Source organism: Pteropus medius, unplaced genomic scaffold (genome assembly GCF_902729225.1).
Source record: "Pteropus medius unplaced genomic scaffold, Ma_sr-lr_union100, whole genome shotgun sequence".
NCBI lineage: Eukaryota > Metazoa > Chordata > Mammalia > Chiroptera > Pteropodidae > Pteropus > Pteropus medius.
This window is the reverse complement of record NW_024351730.1, coordinates 12,812,901-12,831,359: the sequence shown is the minus strand read 5'-3', so window position 1 is coordinate 12,831,359 and position 18,459 is coordinate 12,812,901. Positions and strand designations below refer to the sequence as shown.

General features: G+C 33.4%; 1 pseudogene; it reads left to right on the top strand.

The window, feature by feature from the left end:
- The first annotated feature begins 17,635 nt into the window (after positions 1 to 17,635).
- On the top strand, positions 17,636 to 17,754 carry LOC120588484 (uncharacterized; annotated as a pseudogene).
- Positions 17,755 to 18,459: the final 705 nt, after the last annotated feature.

Genomic DNA, 18,459 nt, shown 5'->3' with positions numbered 1-18,459 from the left:
AACCTTATTGCAATTAAGAGAATTAAGTTAGAATAGAAAGTTCAAAAGAATGGTTTAGGCATAATTTAAAGGCAATGATATATGTCTTTCCAAAAAATCAGGCATAAGTTTCAATTTCAGTTTTTCTACCTCCTGTGGCTAATAACATTAAAGATCCCTATGGATCAACCATATTCCAGAAGCAATATGGTGCGATGGTTAGAATCATCGCGTGAGTGATCAGAGGGCAAGGATCTCAAATCCCAGCTCTGTCACTATTGGTGTTTTCCTAGACACTTGACCACTCTTTTCTTCCACTTGGCATCAGTACACCAGGAAACCCTAATTTCCTCATGGGATTGTCAGAGTTTTAAATTGATTTGTAAATCTAAAACCTTTGGTGATGTGCCTGGCATAATGTAAGCATAATGCACGTTCCTTATTTTAAAATATAGAGATTTGTTAGTGTCTGTTAGGTAAAGAAAAAAAAAAGTTTGAACATTTCCTGTTTGTTTATTTTAAGATGATTTTAAACAAAAGGAAAAAAAAATTGAGAGTCTGAAAGTCTCTTTCTATTCTCTTTGGCATGTTTATTCTCTTATTCTATTCTGAAGACTATATACCCCATAAAAGTAAACAAACATATAGCTACTCAACTCTAGCTTCATCAAAAGGGTCTTCTTTCTCTCACATAAATCTGTCTCTTCTGATTTTAACTCAAAAACATTTTCTGTGGTTAAATGCTTAAACACATAGTTAAATGGTCCACATGCTTCCCCTTTCATGTGTTTTAAATATGTTCTCCCTAAAATCTGAAAATAGGTTTTGTTACACAATAGAGATAAAAATCCTACTAAAGCATTATTATAATGGTTCATTTGTCTTTATACATCATGAAGCAAAAGATACTAGGCTTTGAGGCCTGAGAAGATTATTTTAAGATTTTTTCTAATAGATTTCCTGGTCTTTTACAGTTTCCCATTTACTATTTCATGTAAAGATATATGGGAACAGTTTTCTGGCTAAGTAAAGCCAGATTGAATACAATTCCTACTCACCCCTCTCCCTTACAAATGCTTGCTACACATCTCTATTTCAAGTAAGAGAATAACATTCTTGATTTATATGTTTCCTGCTGAGATGCATGAAAATATAAGCAATGTTGTAGGAAGGCTATCAATAGAGTACTTTGTCATCTCTTTATCTTCAGTATGTCAATAAGAACTTAAAAGCACATTTTTTCAAATGCATAACTTACAGTCCCTTTTGTAGACTGATATTGTTTTTAAAATGTATTTGTTTATTCAAAATATATTACATATTGTGGAAAGCTTTGTTCAAATTTTTCATTTTTATCATTATCAGTGACCAGAAAAATGACTATTATAGATTATTTTTCTAATTTAATAAGTTTTATACTTGTACATGGCCATCTGATATTCTTAAGCTTTTTTTTTTTTTAATTTTGCCATTTGGCTGATTTTTTTTTTTCATTTTGAGTTAATAATTTGTTTTAAATTTTTTTTAACTATTTCTAAGTTATAATTTTTGCTCCTCATTTTATGATTTTAATGTCTTTATTTTTTTGATTCTTCTAATTTTCTTTTACCTATTAGGGTTCAAGCACAATCTTAGTGCCTTAAAAGGAGAAGTGTGATAAAAAACAAACAAACAAACAAACAAGCAAAACCACTAACTGATGTGTAGTTGCTTGGGACCAATTTATTTTCCAACTGATTGCATCAAAAAGACTATGTATGGCTGGTAGCTAAATGATATTAGTATATTTGTGAAGAACAAAAGTACAATATTTTAGCACAGCAAATGGGACCAACAGAGAGCAAATTAATTTTGAAAGATGAGGTTTTAAGCTGTAGTACAGATAGGAGTAAGAGGATAGAAACAGAAATATTTTAAAAGTTAATATTAATATTATTTTATTAAGTGCTCTGTTAAGTGAAAGACTTAAGTGATTATGGTGAATAAGGTAAATTTGCTTGCTTAATATTTGTTGAAATTTCTAGTGGACATTGCTAAACTGCATTCTCAAGAGAACCAAATTGCAATTACTAGATTCTTTTTCAGATAAACTGGAATTTGTTTAGAAAATATTTACCTAAGACTTGAACTCAGACAAGAGAAAAGTGAGGAGTATACCAGTAAAAGGGCACTATTTTATTTTTGTGGTGCTAGCAGACAGGAAATAACTCTATGACCAACAATTCTGAGAGCTCTTTCCTGAACTGCATATGGTAGCTAAGATAATTTTGTAGTCAGCAACATGTTAGACATTTGTGATTGGAAGAGCTCTTTAATTACCACAGGGATAGTAGTTCCCTTGTTTGGTCAGTTCTACTATGATTAGAAAGCCCCCACAGGATTTGCTCTTCCAACTCTTAGAACAATGTTGTGACCATCTTCCAATAGTAAAATTCATTCTGATTTAAATTCATCTGATTTAAATAATAAAATCCATTCTAATTTAAAATGGTTTCCGTTACCTATAACTGAACAGTAAATGATATAGTGACCCATAAGAATTACTACTTATTGATTGAATGATCTGATATTCCTGCAATGTTGCTTAAATGTAACAGAACACAAACTAGATTTCATCTGAAGGACACTGTTAAAAAAAAAAAAATCCTTGCACTTATAACCTCCCTAAGTTACAACTAAAACACAAAAATGCATCCTAGAAATTATGTTCAATACTTGTTTTTCACATATGAAAACTGAGTCCTAAGAAGTATATGTGATTTGCAGAAACGAGAAAAAATTGTTTTTGAATAGTTAAAGGAATTTAAACTTAGAACATTCAACAGCTCTTATCTTCACACTTAGAAAATAATTAGAAGAGGAAGGATTAAACCAGGCAAGCAAGTATAAAGGGAAAGTGTAAAAAGAGCCTAAATTGGTGACTTCGTTTTAAAGAACTTTTCCAGGTATATCCACTTCACTTTAATAAGAAATTAGTCACAAAGTATCAAGTAGCTATTTTTTTCAAATCTGAAAAATCAATTCAATCACTAAGAAGATGTTTGAAAATTACTTTAGTCGCTGCAATAATCTACTTTCCAGGTCTTCTTCCTCTTTCCCCTGCTTTCCTTCTACTTTTTAAAAAAATTTGCTTGGAATTTTTCTTTAACTTATTTTGTAAGAGAATAATTATTTCTGGATCAAAGCTCTATGCCTTTATGAAAAGTATCAGTATGCATGGAAATACTGAACAAATGTTTAAGAACTTCTCTGTAGCAACAAGGCAATAGGTAGCCCCTATGCAATGTAAGTATGGCCTTGTTTCCTTCTTCCACAAGCTCAGATATAGGAGAGAGACATATATAGAACTACATTATGATATGAAAGAATCAGTAACATTTTATTGAATTAAAAAAATATGGATATAGAAGGTTAACATGAGTTGCCCTGTGAGAAAACAATATATAAAGAAGCAAATACATTAACATCGTGTTTAGGAAAGTGTTCACTCAGTATATATTACTACCTTGACCTTTATATTTTACAGAGTAGAAGGGCAGTACATGCAATAGAGAAGCCATTAATTTTTAAGTTTATGAAGGTCTGCTAATGTATCCCTCTAATGTCGGTACTCTTTACAAAAAAAAAAAAATACGGTGAAGGAATTTTCTTTTTAAAAATATTTTCAGTTTCTTTTAACCATTTCATAATGCATAGAATCTTTAGGCTATGTTATTACCTATATTTAGATGTAAATTTTTTCCATATTTTTGTGTTAAACTTCAGATATATATTAATATCAATACTGATGCCTCCACCACATATCACTTCGTATTACATTTTACAGTAAATTTCCTTTTCCTTTTCCTTTTTACTTTTTAGAATTTAAAATATTGGTCATAAAATTAACACTAATACCAAAAGAATATTATATTTAAGATTCTTTGTTATTTTATCTTCTATCTTATTGCATAGCTATGCTTAAAAGCCTTTATATGTTATACTCTTTCTTTTAAAAAAGGACTCAAAACTTTTGGTAATCTATCTTTAAAATATTACGTGATGGATATTTAGTGAGTTACAGATATTTATGGCTAAGTCTCTATATTTTATTTTAAAGTCAACAATGATGTTACCAAAAAATAATATAGGGTAAAAAAATAAATCCTCATTAAACACCCTCGTACACATCTTCACACATAAATACATCAACAAAAACAACTAAAGCTATACTGAGCACAGAATATATTAAAGAAAATAATGGCAACAAATCTCATTGCAAATAATATGCAAATTTTAGTGTTCAAGAATGATTGGAAACCAAGTTAAAACCAGCTTATTATTTAAAATATTAATGAAGACTTTATTGATCTTTACTTTGAGATTTTTTATTTAGGTTATGCAGATGTTTTCAGAGTAGCATCTTTCAGAAAAATAGACAAGCTATACTCTACATAGAGTGTTGCAGAAGCACAAACACTAATATCCATATTTTCAAAAAGAAAGGGGAAGGAAGGAAGGAAGGAAGGAAGGAAGGAAGGAAGGAAGGAAGGAGGAATAGAAGGAAGGAAGGAAGAAGGAAGGAATAAAAGGAAGGAGGAAGGAGGAATGGGAAGGAGGAAGCGAAGGAAGGAAGAAGGAAGGAAGGAATGAAGGAAAGGAAGGAAGGAAGGAAGGAAGGAAGGAAGGAAGGAGGAAGGAAGGAAGGAAGGAAGAGAAAGAAAGAAAGAAAAATCTACATACATAATAACTTAAGTTTTTATGGAAAAATTCTCCATTACAGACTTTAGGACACAGTGATTCATTTGATATAGAACACTGATGAAGTCTTTTCACACATTCTACCAGTGACTGATGTTGCATTGTGATCTGATGGAATCAATTAATCTTAATCTCATTAAAGTTAATATACAAAAAGGGAGAAAAGCAGCTTTCCTAACAAACAACATCAATACTTAAAATAGAGAAACTTTTTACATTTAGTAAGTCTTCAATTTTGACTCTTTTCATGCATTTTTCTACCCAGAGATTAAGCCATTTATAAGTAAGGATATAAAAAATAAATTATTTCTTTTTTATGATAATGATTCAAGTTTTAAAAATTTAGGTTACTCTTTAGAATTATCTCTAATTCTCTTAATGTCAGCTACTTATCACCATACAGCACAACCTAAGTCTAAAATTTTGACAAAATTTATGTGCTTATGAGCAATGCAGGTATTTTCTGGAAGAAATCAAACTGCAAATGACTAAGGCACTATTACATACTGAGATTATGTATAAAGTGTGAAAATTGTGATTGAAAAACAGTTTTGGAATCAGCATTTTCTAGTAGATTAATACATCCCTTTGTATCAATTTCTACCATAATATCATCTCCACCATCAAAAACAAACCCCTCTGAGGCATGACAGCATCTGATATAATCAGGAAATGTGTGCTAGAATAACAAAATTGCACTGATAAACAAACTTTCCGTTTTAGTGACTTCTCAATTTTTACAGTTACTTTTTATATCTGTTTCTGACAGTAAACTTAGTGTTGCATAATTAAAAAGATTAAACTGCATTGGCTGATATGACTTTGAAAGACATTCAATTAGAATTTTATAGAGTTTCTGAATGAGGGGGAAAAATGACATGTATTCGATGTGTGTAGTTACCAAATATTTCAAGGAAAATCATCAGAATTTTCAAGGCAAATAGACTAGAACCATTATAATATTGGCAAATTAAAAAGTAAACTTTCATTGGATTTCAGGTCTAATAGTTTTGCCTGCCTCTCTTTTTTCTTTTTTCTTTTTTTCTCTCTGTTTCTTTTTCTATTTTCTTTTGATGTTAAAATAGTGTTCAGACATTTAACATAAACAGATGTGCAGTGATTAATTCTACTATACCCTCTTTGGTTGCATCAAAGCAATAAAAATTATGATAGACAGATCAAGAAAATATATTAGTAATGGAGAAATATGAAAAAGTCTATTTAACTCATAAAAAAAGAGAAGAATATCTCTCCTTCTGTGGCCATGCTCAAAGCTCAATTAGATAATATAGTGATGATGATGATAATGATAATGATGAAAGGAGGAGGAGGAAGAGCACCTATGTTAAAAAATACCAAAGCCATCCTAGAATTAGTCACATATTTTTAAAAACTTAGTTATTAAAAAAAAAAAGCCTCTATAAGGAATATAATTTCATGATGGTCCACATTTTCGGGTCAGATTTCTTTTGAAGGAATTTTTAAGAAAAAAATGAAGAAAAACATTTTAAAATTATATTTATGATAGATAAGTGTGGAGCAAACTTAATTTTCTTTCTGTTTATTCACTTATTTTACATTATTATTGAATGTTGACTATGTGCATTATTATTGAATGTTGACTATGTGCCACATACTGTCTTTAACATTGATGATGCAGCAGGTAACAAAACAAACAAAAATATTACATTGAACTTACATTTCAGTGTAAAGAAATAGAAAGTAAACAAGTAAAACAACTATATAAGGATCCAGGCTCTTTAGATAAATGGTTGATTCTTGATCTGGGGTAGAAAAAATTCAAGATGAGCTTGTAGTATTTTAGACTTCCAGAAAGTAAGAAAGTATTAAATAAACCAACTAGGAAACAAAGAAAAATAAACCCATATTTAATGGGAGTATGTATGTCAAAGGGACACAAGGGTCATATTGAAAGAGCTCCAAAGGTAGAAAATTTTGAGCAGTAAGATAAATAATGACAGTATCTTACTATAACTCAGAGAATGAAATAAATATTTAAGGCCTTAATGATATAAAAACATGATTAAATAAATAAACAAACAAAGCAGAAGAAACATCTTTTTTTTTTTTAGAAAGAATTTTTAAAAATCTAAATATAGATAATCTCTGATTCAGGAGCTAGAGCTTAATTTTCCTTCCCTTGAATATGAGCAAGATGTAGGAACTTGAATAGAGTGTAGAAAAGGGAAAATAGTGACATTATAATGCATAATTATGTGAGAAACCACATTCACCACATGTTCAAGGTTAACACCATCAGTGGTAAGTCAGATTTGGTATCATGTATCTCTGAGATGATGCCATAGAAGGGCTTTTCACCTCTATGGCATTTTCCCATCCACATACACAGCCCTACTCCAATTATGAAAAAACATCAGAGAAACCCAAATTGAAGGGCAAAAAATACCTGACCAAATCTCTTCCAGAAGGTGTCATGAAAAACAAGGAATGACTAAGATAATATCAGAAATGGGAAGGACTAAAGAGATTTTACAGGGTATCTAAAAGTGTCATTGGATCTTGGAACAGAAAAAAGGATATTAGTAGAAAAACTAGAGAAAAATGGAATAAATTTTATAGTTCAGTTAATAGTATTGTACCAAAATTAACTTCTTAATTTTGATAAATGCACTCTTGTTATAAAACTGAAGAGAGTGCTAGGAAATGCTTGGTTAAAAATGCCCTCAGTTAGAATGTAACTCTTATAAGGAAGACAAAAAGAATAGGAAGAACAATACATTCAGACATCTATATTAAGATATCTGTCATCCACACAGATAGGACAGCCCTAGCCAAGGCCTGGAGAATGGAGCTTCTGGTGTTTTATTTATTTTAACTCTTCACTAATAATAACTCATTATAAAGTTAAAGACAATGATTTGCTTATTACAACACTGCTTTGAGTTTTCTTCAGTTCAATCTTTTCTTAAATAGAAAAAATATATGGAATCATTTGTGTAGTTATTTATATTTTTATTTGAGGGTTGTAGTTGAACCATCTTCCTATTAAAAATATTTTGACACTTGAATTTTACAATGATAATAAAATATTTTGGGTTATTCTAAAATAATGTTTTTTAAAATCCTGACAGAAATTATATTCTTTACTTTCTGAACAGAAACATGCATGTTTAAAAATATTAAAAAGAGGCATTTATCATTAAAATTATTATTCTGAGACTAATAAAACAACAAGCCATCTGGCATAAACATGGATTAGAAGTGCTTGTCATGTGAGTTCTGGCTGTTTCAAAGCTTTACATATTTATTCTACGGCCTTTTTAGATACCTGCTTATTAATATGTGTTAGGAATAGTGGTTAATGAATATAGGAACATTTATAGTAAGCGTTGTCTGACATTTCATTTGACTAAATCATCTTGGCAATAATTGCAGTCTTATTTTGTCCCAGTGGCTATATTTAATTTAGGTATTAACTGGTTATCAATTGGTCAATGAAATAATTTTATTTATATTTATCATAAACGCTGCCTGTAATACTGCCTTATAGGCCGATTTTAAATTATGCCAGAGCTGTAAATTTCTTAAATCAAAGTATTCTTATTCTTCATTATAAATCTCTACTTCACTGTAATTCTAAATAATAATCATAAATACAAAAGAAGTCTATTCATTTGAAATTACAAATCTTCAACAAATGGTACTGAGAGACTGGATAATCACATACAAAAAATAAAGTTGGACTCTTATCTCACTCAATATACAAAAATTAATTCAAAATAAATCAATGACCTAAATATAAAATTATTAGAAGAAAACATATGGGTAAATCTTAATGTCCTTAGATTTGGCAATAGATTCTTAACTTTGATACCAAAAGTACCAGTAACAAAAGAAAACCAATGTAGGTCAATTGAAATTATATAAAAATATTATAAGATAGATACAAAAAGACATTATCAAAACAGTTAAAAGAAAACCTAAAGAATGAGAAAAAATATTTGCCAATCATTATCTGATAAGGACTTAGTATCTAGATAATATAAAGAACTTTTACAATTCAATAGAAAAAAGACAAAGACCCAATTAAAAAATAGAAAAGGACTTGCACAGACACTTCTCTAAAGAATATATATAAATGTCCAATAGTCAATGAAAAGATTTTCAACATCATTGGATACTAATGAAATGCATATCAAAAGACCAGCCAAGATGTGGAAGGTAGACGCCATGTTTACCTCCTCTCACGACCACACCAAAATGATAATGAAACTACAGAGCAACCATCACTGGGAGTCACCTGTGGTCTGGATGAACACAAGTCCCATAACTGGGAACACACATAAGAAGTCACCTTGAGGCTGGTAGGACCGGTGGAGAAGCAAAATGGCCCAGTCCCACAACTGAGTATGGTGGTCAAGAATCGAGAGGGTTATCTTGACTGCAGAGCCCCTTCCCTCAACTGAGAAATGAGGAGTTCCAGCCCCACACTGGGCTCTTTAGCCCAGGGTTCCAATGCCAGGAAGAGAAATCCCTACACCCTCTGGCTATGAAAATCAGCAGAGATTGTGGCTGAGTGAGATAGAGGCTGCAGAAGTTGGAGATATCGCTCTTAAAGGGCCCGTATCCAGACTTACTTGGTGACAGACTCACTTGCTCTCAGCTTCAGAGCTAGGGCAGCTGATTGAGGAGTACCAGGGACATACAGGGAGATACTAAGTTGTCAAGCTTCAGGGTGAGGACTGGAGGGGTGGCTTTTTCTTAAATGGAAATGCTGGTAAAATCCATTGTTCCTTGGTTGATTCCCCCACCTCCTACCCTCATCACCCAGCATGCAGAAGCAGGTGGTTGACGTAACTGAGTTTCCAGCAACCTGGATAACACAAGTCACTCTGCCCAAGAGATTCCCTGAGACTCCACCTCTCCCAACTTGTAGGCCCATGCAAACTGTTTCCAGTGGTTTACTCCATACAAATGGCCTGTCTCCTGCCTTGGCTCGTGATTTGGACTTTCCTAAAATCTCTCAAAGGCTCACAAAACCTAAAGAAATAGCATCTAACCTTGGAGTGCCCCATACCTCTTGCTGAGCAGCACCAAAACCAGCACTAGTGGCAGCCAGCGTCTGTTTCTGGCTTGGCCTCTCAAGGCACCTATAAGCCCAGTATGTGTGGCAGTCATCTGTGGATTCCTTGGTGACTCTTACCAAGTGGCCCTGGAAGTGCACAGGCTGTGGCTGAAGTTGGCCTGCAGCTAGGCCCCTCCCAGGAGGCTCTTGGGCCAGCACACCCAGTGGCTTGCCTCAACAGGCGCCAAAGCTAGAGCACCACCCAGAGCTACATCTAAGGAGGACACAGCCAAAGGGCAGATAGGGTAGGCACCAGGGCCTTGCTAAAATGAATCCTGCTCTGTAGGGGCAGCCCCTCACCAGACAAGCTTTACAACCAGTCAGCCTAAGGGTCAATCCCTCCCATCGAAGTGCTAATAGCAACCAAGGCTCAATGATATCAGGAAGGCATGCTCAACCCACACAAGGGACACACCTTGAGCACCTGGCTCAGGAGATCAGGAGAGACTGCACCACTGGGTCCCACCTATTACATAATAGGACACCTATTACATAAGGCCACTCTACTAAGACCAGGATACTTAGGAGCCCTGTCTAATACATAGAAAAGGGGGTTGGGGGGAGGAGATCAAAATGGGAATACGAATAAACGTGTCCTACATGAGAGAACATAACAAAGCTCCAGAAAAAGAACTAAACAAAGTGGAGAAGAGCAATCTACCAGATTCAGAATTCAAAACACTGGTTATAAGGATGCTTAATGAACTTAGGGGAAGAGTAGATGAAATGAGAGAGAATTTTAATAAAGAGATAGAAAACATAAAAATGGAAATGCAAAACATAAAAGGGAACCAGTCAGAAATGAAGAATATCTTAGATGAAAAGTACATTAGAGGAAATCAATAGATTGGATGAAGTGAAGGACAGAATGAGCAATTTAGAAGGTGCCATAGTAGAGGACACCCAATCAGAACAGCAACATGAAAAAAATAATCCAAAAAAATAATAATTTAAGGAGTCTCTGGGACAACATTTATATCATAGGAGTACCAGAAGAGAGATAGCAAGGTATTGAAAGCACACTTCAAGAAATAATGACAGAAAATTTCCCTTAACCTGGTGAAAGAAATAGACATACAAGCGCAAAGTCCCAAACAAGATGAACTCAGAGGCCCACACCAAGACACATCATAATTAAAATGTCAAAGTTTAAATATAAAGAGAGAATCTTAAAAGCAGCAAGAGAAAAATCAATTAGTTACCTATAAGGGAGCTCCCAAAAGACTGTCAGCCTATTTCTCAATGGAAAATGTGGGCCAGAAGGACTTGGCACAAAATAAAGTGGTGAAAAGCCAGGATTTACAAACAAGATTACTTTACCCAGCAAAGCTATCATTTAGAACCGAAGGACAGATAAAGAGCTTCCCAGACAAGAAAAACTAAAGAAATTCATACTACCAAGCCAGTATTATAGGAAATGTTGGAGGGACTTCTTTAAGAAGAAAACAATATATATCAAAAATATGCATAAAGAATGGCAATAACTACATATCTATCAACAAGTATTTTAAATGAAAAAGAATTAAATGCTCCAATCAAAGAACAAAGTGGCTGAAAGGATAAGAAAACAAGACCTTACATGGGCTGCCTATCTAAAGACACACAAACACTAAAAGTAAAGGCATATAAAGATATTTCATGATGAACCTAGAGAGTATTGTGCTGTGTGAAGTAAGTCGGCTAGAGAAAGACAAATGCTATGTGATTTCACATACATGTGGAATCTAAAACAAAACAAAACAAAACCACCCACAGAAACAAATTCATAGATACAGAGAATATTTTGAGGGTTACCAGATTGAAGGAGGATTGGGGGGTAGGTGAGAAAGAGGGAATGGATTAAGAAGTACAAAATGATAGTTACAAATTAGTCATAGAGATATAAAGTATAGCATAAGGAATATAGTCATTAATATAATAACTATGTGTGGTGTCTGATGGATACTAGATTTATTGAAGTGATGGCTTTGTGAGCTACATAGATATCTAATCACTGTGTTGTACACCTGAAACTAATATAATATTATATGCTAACTATAATTGAAAAATTAAAATATATATTATTTAAAAAAAGAGTGGTAAGAGAGTTAAAAGGTAGCATGAAGGAGTTTTGGTGGCAGTGATATAATCAGTTCTGTAGATGGCTGTGGTGGAGTTTGCAGATATCTATGTATTTGTTAAAACTCATAACTGCACCATATAGAGTGAATTTTGATGTATATAAATTAAAAAGTAAATTTAAAAATTTAAATCTAAATAAATGATGTCTTACATGTTTTTACTTAAAAAAAAAAAAAGAAAGAAAGAAATGCATATGAAAACCACAGTGGGATACCACTTCAAACTCACTAGAATGGCTATAATTAAAAAAAGGAAAAAGAAAGAATAAGAAGTCTTGGTAAAAATAAAAATACGAATCTGTGTACAATTACTGTGGAAGTGTAAAATTTCACAATCACTGGGGAAAATGGTGGTTTATCAAAAAACTAAACATAGATAACATTATGGGTTTGAACATTAACCCAGCAATTCCATTCCTAAATATATAGTTAAAAGAAATGAAAATAGGTAATTAAAGAAATACTTGTTCATGAATGTTCATAGTAGCAATATTTACATTAGCAAACAAACAGGTAGAAATAACCCAAATGTCATCAGTGGAAAAACGGATTACAAATCGTGGTACTTCCATGCAATGGAATATTACACATCCATAAATATAAATGAAGTAGTGATACATGCTACGACTTGGATGAACCTCAAAAATATGCTAAGGGAAAGAAGACAGACATAAAAGGTTTGAGTCTTTTTATATGAAATATCCAGAATTGTTAAATCCATTAGAGACAGTTAGCAGATTAGTGGTCAATAAGGAATTGGGGGAGAGAGGAAGGCATTTGAGATGATAAAAAAATTTCAAAACTAGGCAGAGCTTGTGGTTGAATAATACTGTGAACACTGAATTTTACAGTTTCATTTTATGTTATGTAAATTTCTAACTCTATATTTAGAAATTTTTAACTCTATAAAAGAAATCTCAAAGTATGATTCTGAGTTATAGTTTTATATTGTGATTTTTGAAAAAATATCATGTTTCAATAGAAATACTATCTACATGATTTAAAAATAATGGCCAATATTCTAATAAAATAATAATATATGAAATGATCAATTCAATGACTGATTTAAATTTTGGACTCTGCATTGAACTAAGGATATTTTAAATATCTCAATTTTAAATTATATACAGAATACTTACCTCAATGTTGATTATTGATATCTATTACATTTCAAGGCATTATCTTAAGTCTCTTTTCTGATACCATTCAAAATTAAAATAAGCTTTCAGAAAAAAAATTATCTACAACAGATGAGTCTTTGCATTGTCACCACATGTTGAGTGTAAATGAATAATCTGACCTGGACCAAATCCTAAGTATTCAAATGAAAGAGAAAATAAGGAGCACAAACCAGGACAAGCAGCAAGCATTTATTTGTCTTTAACTTCATCTAGAAGAATTTCCTCAAGAACAGCTACTGTATCTCATTATTGTTTAGAAATTGCAACTATTAAAATGCCTAGGGATTAGAAAACTCTTATTAGCAGTTGTTAGATAAATTAATCAACAAATTAAATAAGTGAATTTTGGGGAAGCATGCTAGTAGAGAGCAGGAAGTTCCCCAGTCATTTAATAGAGATATAGGACTATAGAATATGGCCCTTTGTCAGGCGTTTAAGTATTCCTTTGGTTTTATTTGTTATTTATGGAGCCTACTATAGGAAACATTTTTCTCTCTTCTCTAGGTTTGACACTCTTTTCTGTGGTGCTAATATATTTGCCTACATCTTTAGTACTGTCACTATTGATACAAATTACCATTTGTCACTTGTGATGTCTCTGCTGAGTATCACTGCCACTTTGGCTGGTGCCACTTCCTCCACTGTTCTAGAGGTGTCCAAAGTGAGAAGATCTTCACATTTTAGTGCTGTACTCTTTTCCATTGTGGCATAACCAGATTTTATGGGCTTCAATGTCTTAAAGAGTTTTTATGGTAATAATCTTTCACTTTTAGTCACAACATTCCCCCTAATCAATTCTCTCTTTCTTTGACATGGTACCTGAAGAACTAGAATCAGAAAAAGTTCAAATGACAAATATGTTAAAGTGAAAATCCTCTTCCTATAAGACTCAAGTTTTGATTTCAAAAACGACTGTGTTGGTGTCTTTCCTTAATATCTACGCCTGACAAGAGACTTCTCAGTCCCTTATACTAATTGATTTTTCAGGGCCAGAAATGGTACATCATTTCAATAGTGACAAAGCTGAGAACCAAACTTCCCTTAATTCTCACCCTAACTCAGCATAGAAATAAAAATCATGGTTGACCAAGACATCTTATAAATATAATTTTCCTGTAGTTTTAGTATATCAATTGCTTTTGCAGATTTTCTTGCACAATTGTTTTAAAAACAGGAATCTTTCATCAGATCCAATTCATTATTTTAGTGGGAATGATTAGGACTGTTAAGAGAACTTCAGTATCAAAGGGAATATCAAAGAAAGAAAATAAAACAAAGCTATTGATTTGCAACGCACATTAAGAAAAAAAGGACTGAGATATTGGACAATATATAAAAACAGATAAAAGGCAAGCCATAAAGTTCAAAGTATGTAGGGATTTTTAAGATATACACACATATATGCACACATACATGCTTAAGGAACAAGCAGTTCATACTTTATCAGTTTCAAAAAATATCAACTTAGCTCAAATGGATGATAAACTGTTATCTATTTTTGCATAACAACTTGAGGGTTACAGAAATTTTCAATATAGATAAAAATAGTTTCAGATTTGATATTTTATCAAATCATTTATTTCAAAAACACCTCCAAAACTAGTATTTATCCTTTCTCATTATTCTGCTGTTCAAACTTAAATACAATATAAGTTCTTGAACTCTGTCTAGGATGGCAGAGATTCTGATTACTCCCAAGATACATGGTTTATTTTTTTCTTAAGTAATATTTTCATTCTATCTGGGTACACTGACAACAGGTAAAATCTTCATTGCCCATCTTCTTTGCAGTAAGATTTAGCCATGCAATTTAGTTCTGATTAATGGTATGAAATTATGTATGTAATATGCAGGTTATGCTTTCAAAAAGACACATGCCAAGTGTTGAGATTCAGCAAGCAAAAATGTAAGAGAACACCTTTCCCTAACACCCTGGAGATGTCATATCTACACTGAACTACTCACACATTGTTAGAAGAGAGAAATAATATTTTATCTTGTCTACCATTGTTTCACTTGGGTCTTTGTTACAAGCCTGTATCTAATACAAAAGACAATAGTTACATAACTATTTTTTGGAGAGTCTTGGCATTAGAGATTCTGCAACAATTACCAAATAATTTTCTTTATTTAATAAATTTGCCAGAAAGGGTGTCTTTATGTTCTTGGATAAGTAAGTGTGGATCTGAATATAAATGTTGCATGTTGTGTTATTACCTATAAGTATAAATTTTAGCAAGATAAACAATAAGGCATGTATCAGTTTGAGCTCATGAAGAATGTTAAAAACACTGTTACTCACAAAAATGATAGTTAATAATAATCCAAACATAAGAAGAATTTACCTATGTGATAGGGAAGATGGAGTTTTACCCTTGTAGTTAGCATATTTATCTCAAAAAAATAGTTTCATTCATAACATTTGTTCTCGGATTTGGGTGAATAGGAAGGACTTGCTTTCTGGTACTGAAAGACTATGAGGCTCATCAATTCAGTAGGAAGGCCCTGAAATTTCTTCTTTCATTAGGAAGGTAAGGCAAGCACCCTGGAGATAGAGTTTCAAATTTATGAATCCAAATGTAATCACTAAAAATGATTCTCTAATTTACTCTCCATGCTATTTTTTTTTTTAAATGTAGCCTAAGTATTCAATAAAGCTTTATTAAACACTAGCTTGGTTTCAGAGAAATTTTGGAGAGTTAAGAGTCAATTGCCTTTGTGCTTAAAGAAAAAATCATTGAACTAGTAATCGGCTTGAAGATAAGAGATGGTAAAGGCAAATCTATAAAATTCTTGAATAAACAATATTCACAGTATCCACAGTGGACAAAGTTGTGCAAAATAGATAATTGTAGAACACATAAGCATTATTTGAGACTGCTTAGAAGAACTTGAAATAGAAAATAACAAGAAAAAGTTTGATCTTTCTGAAAAATTGAGGCAAGAAAAGGTGAAGAAAGAACTATTTGGTTGTAAATTGTATTTATCGGTGCAAACAACTCAGAATAGAATTAGCGTTACTAGCATGAAAAACATAAAACCAAGCCTTTTCCCCCTCCACTCCAGTAAATAACTAGACATATCTGATATTTCTCTCTCTGTCTACTTTTCTCTTTCTCTCTCTCTCTCTTTTTTAAAACACTTGTGAGCATTTAATGAACTTCCCCTGCATGTGGTTTCAAGCTACCAGAATAGCCACCTCCATCCCACCAGCCTCCCAGCCCCCCGCCGCAACACCCTTAATCTCCTCAGCTCTTCTGCTGAAGAATTTGGCCTTCACGATGACAGGCTGCTTTGGGAGCTTTCTTTTCCCCCAAACTTTGTAGTAGCCCGATCACACTACATCAATAATAGGAGCATCTCCTGTCTTATTTTTGGCAGCATTTACCCGTGTCTGCTCACTGACCAAGGTCCACAGTTTGTCAAGGTTGACAGTTGGGCAAAAGCTCTGGTTCCTCTTTAAGTGGCAAAGCTTTATACCAACTTTCCCAAAGGAACCTGAGTGACTAGGTGATGTTTGTCGAAGTAGTTCTGTGGTGATGCACGCCACCACCATTACCCTGGCCTCCAGGTGCTTCCGGTGCTTGCCTGCGGCGGTGGCCATGGCTCACGTGTCTCCAAAGTTTCTGAGTCTTCCTCAGTTTGGACGAATGTGTGGAAAAGGTGCTTGATGATAAGGCCTAAGGGAGTTGGGGGCATGGAGCGAAGCTTGCCAGATTGTGAGGGGTCCGTGGGCCTTAAGATCAAGGATCTGCCTTGTGGTGCATTCAGCAAAGCTAAATTACAGACTGAACCGGAGCTGTGAGGCCTCATCGGGGCGGTGACTTGGCCTGCGCATTGCAGAGATCCAAACCCTGGGCCAAACATGCGGCCCCAGGCTTCCCGGCCCACGACGACCCGCTACCCTGCGGCCAGCCATGCGCAGCCCACAAGACTGGACCAAGGTGGAGGGTACGTGGCTGGGGTGCAAGGCAGCTAGAGCTCGCGGCCTGCTCCAGCAACGCAGAGGAGGCACAGAATCTCTTTCTGTCTTTATCTCTCTACTTCTCACTATCTCATTCTTGCTTTTGATATCTTGCTCTTGCTCTTTAATTTCTTTTCCCTTTTTTTAAGCCTATCTTGCACAAAAGTCTAAAACTCTTATATTGCATTCTCCTTCATTTTTTACAGTTTATTTTCTTTAGAATCCTAACACTCTCTGCATATGGATTATGAGCCTAGATCACTTTGGAATGGTGAAAGGAATTGCATTAGGATGATGACCGTAGAACAAAAAATATAGCCAAAAGAGCATAAAAAACTCAACTGAAAGGCATAATTCTTTAAGGAACTGGAGTCATTGTGATTGGAAGAGTCTTACCCTTCTCAACATACTGGAAAACAACCATCATCATAGAGCAATGTGATAATACTCTCTAAAATAACTTTATTAAATATTATTTGTAGCCAGTCTATAATTTTGCAATAAACTTAGGTATATTTATTTCTTAAATAAAGAATATTAAGCTGTCTACGGCCATGCCACCCTGAACACGCCCAATCAGTTCTGATCTTGGAAGCTAAGCAGGGTCCGGCCTAGTTAGTACTTGGATGGGAGACCACCTAGGAAGACCAGGTGCTATAGGCATAAAAAATAAAATAAAATAAAATAAAATAAAAATAATATTAAGCTAATAAAACATATTTAAAATAACAAGTTTATTATCAAAAAAGAAAAGAAAATCAGCTATTGAAATATATTTTAAATGTGCAGCTTAATGTTTTAGAAGTGGTTTTATGAATTATTAAGCTAACTTTATTGGTGTAAATTCAATCTGGGGCTACTGAGTGGGTGAGGCATTCTAGATTATGTACCTCTCAATTAATTAGAGCCACACTCCATAATAATGTTTTATATTTTACTGTATTAGATTTTTAACCCCCATCCATTATTGAAATAATAGACAAAATTAAAATAGGATATTACAGAGAAACATTTTAACAAAACGACACAACAGCTTAAAGAGGACTAATCACTATCACAAGAAAATTATATGGACCATTCTTGCAAATGTTTCCTGACAGCACTAGAATTGGAAGAGCCATATCCATATATGTCATTTTTCACTTATAGAACCTCCTAAATACTGTATTCCTAGTCGTATCATGAGAAAAAAAAGGGAACCAAATGAGAGCCTAAGCTAAGGCTGAGCTCAGGTAGAAGAAAAAGATTATTCCAAGGAGTTTATAGGAAGAGGAAAGGGAGTGATGAAAGAGGAAAGATGCCGTGATGAACTTCTAGAGTGGTTCAGCACGACTGGCATATATCAGAATGGGAAAGCAAATATCTCAT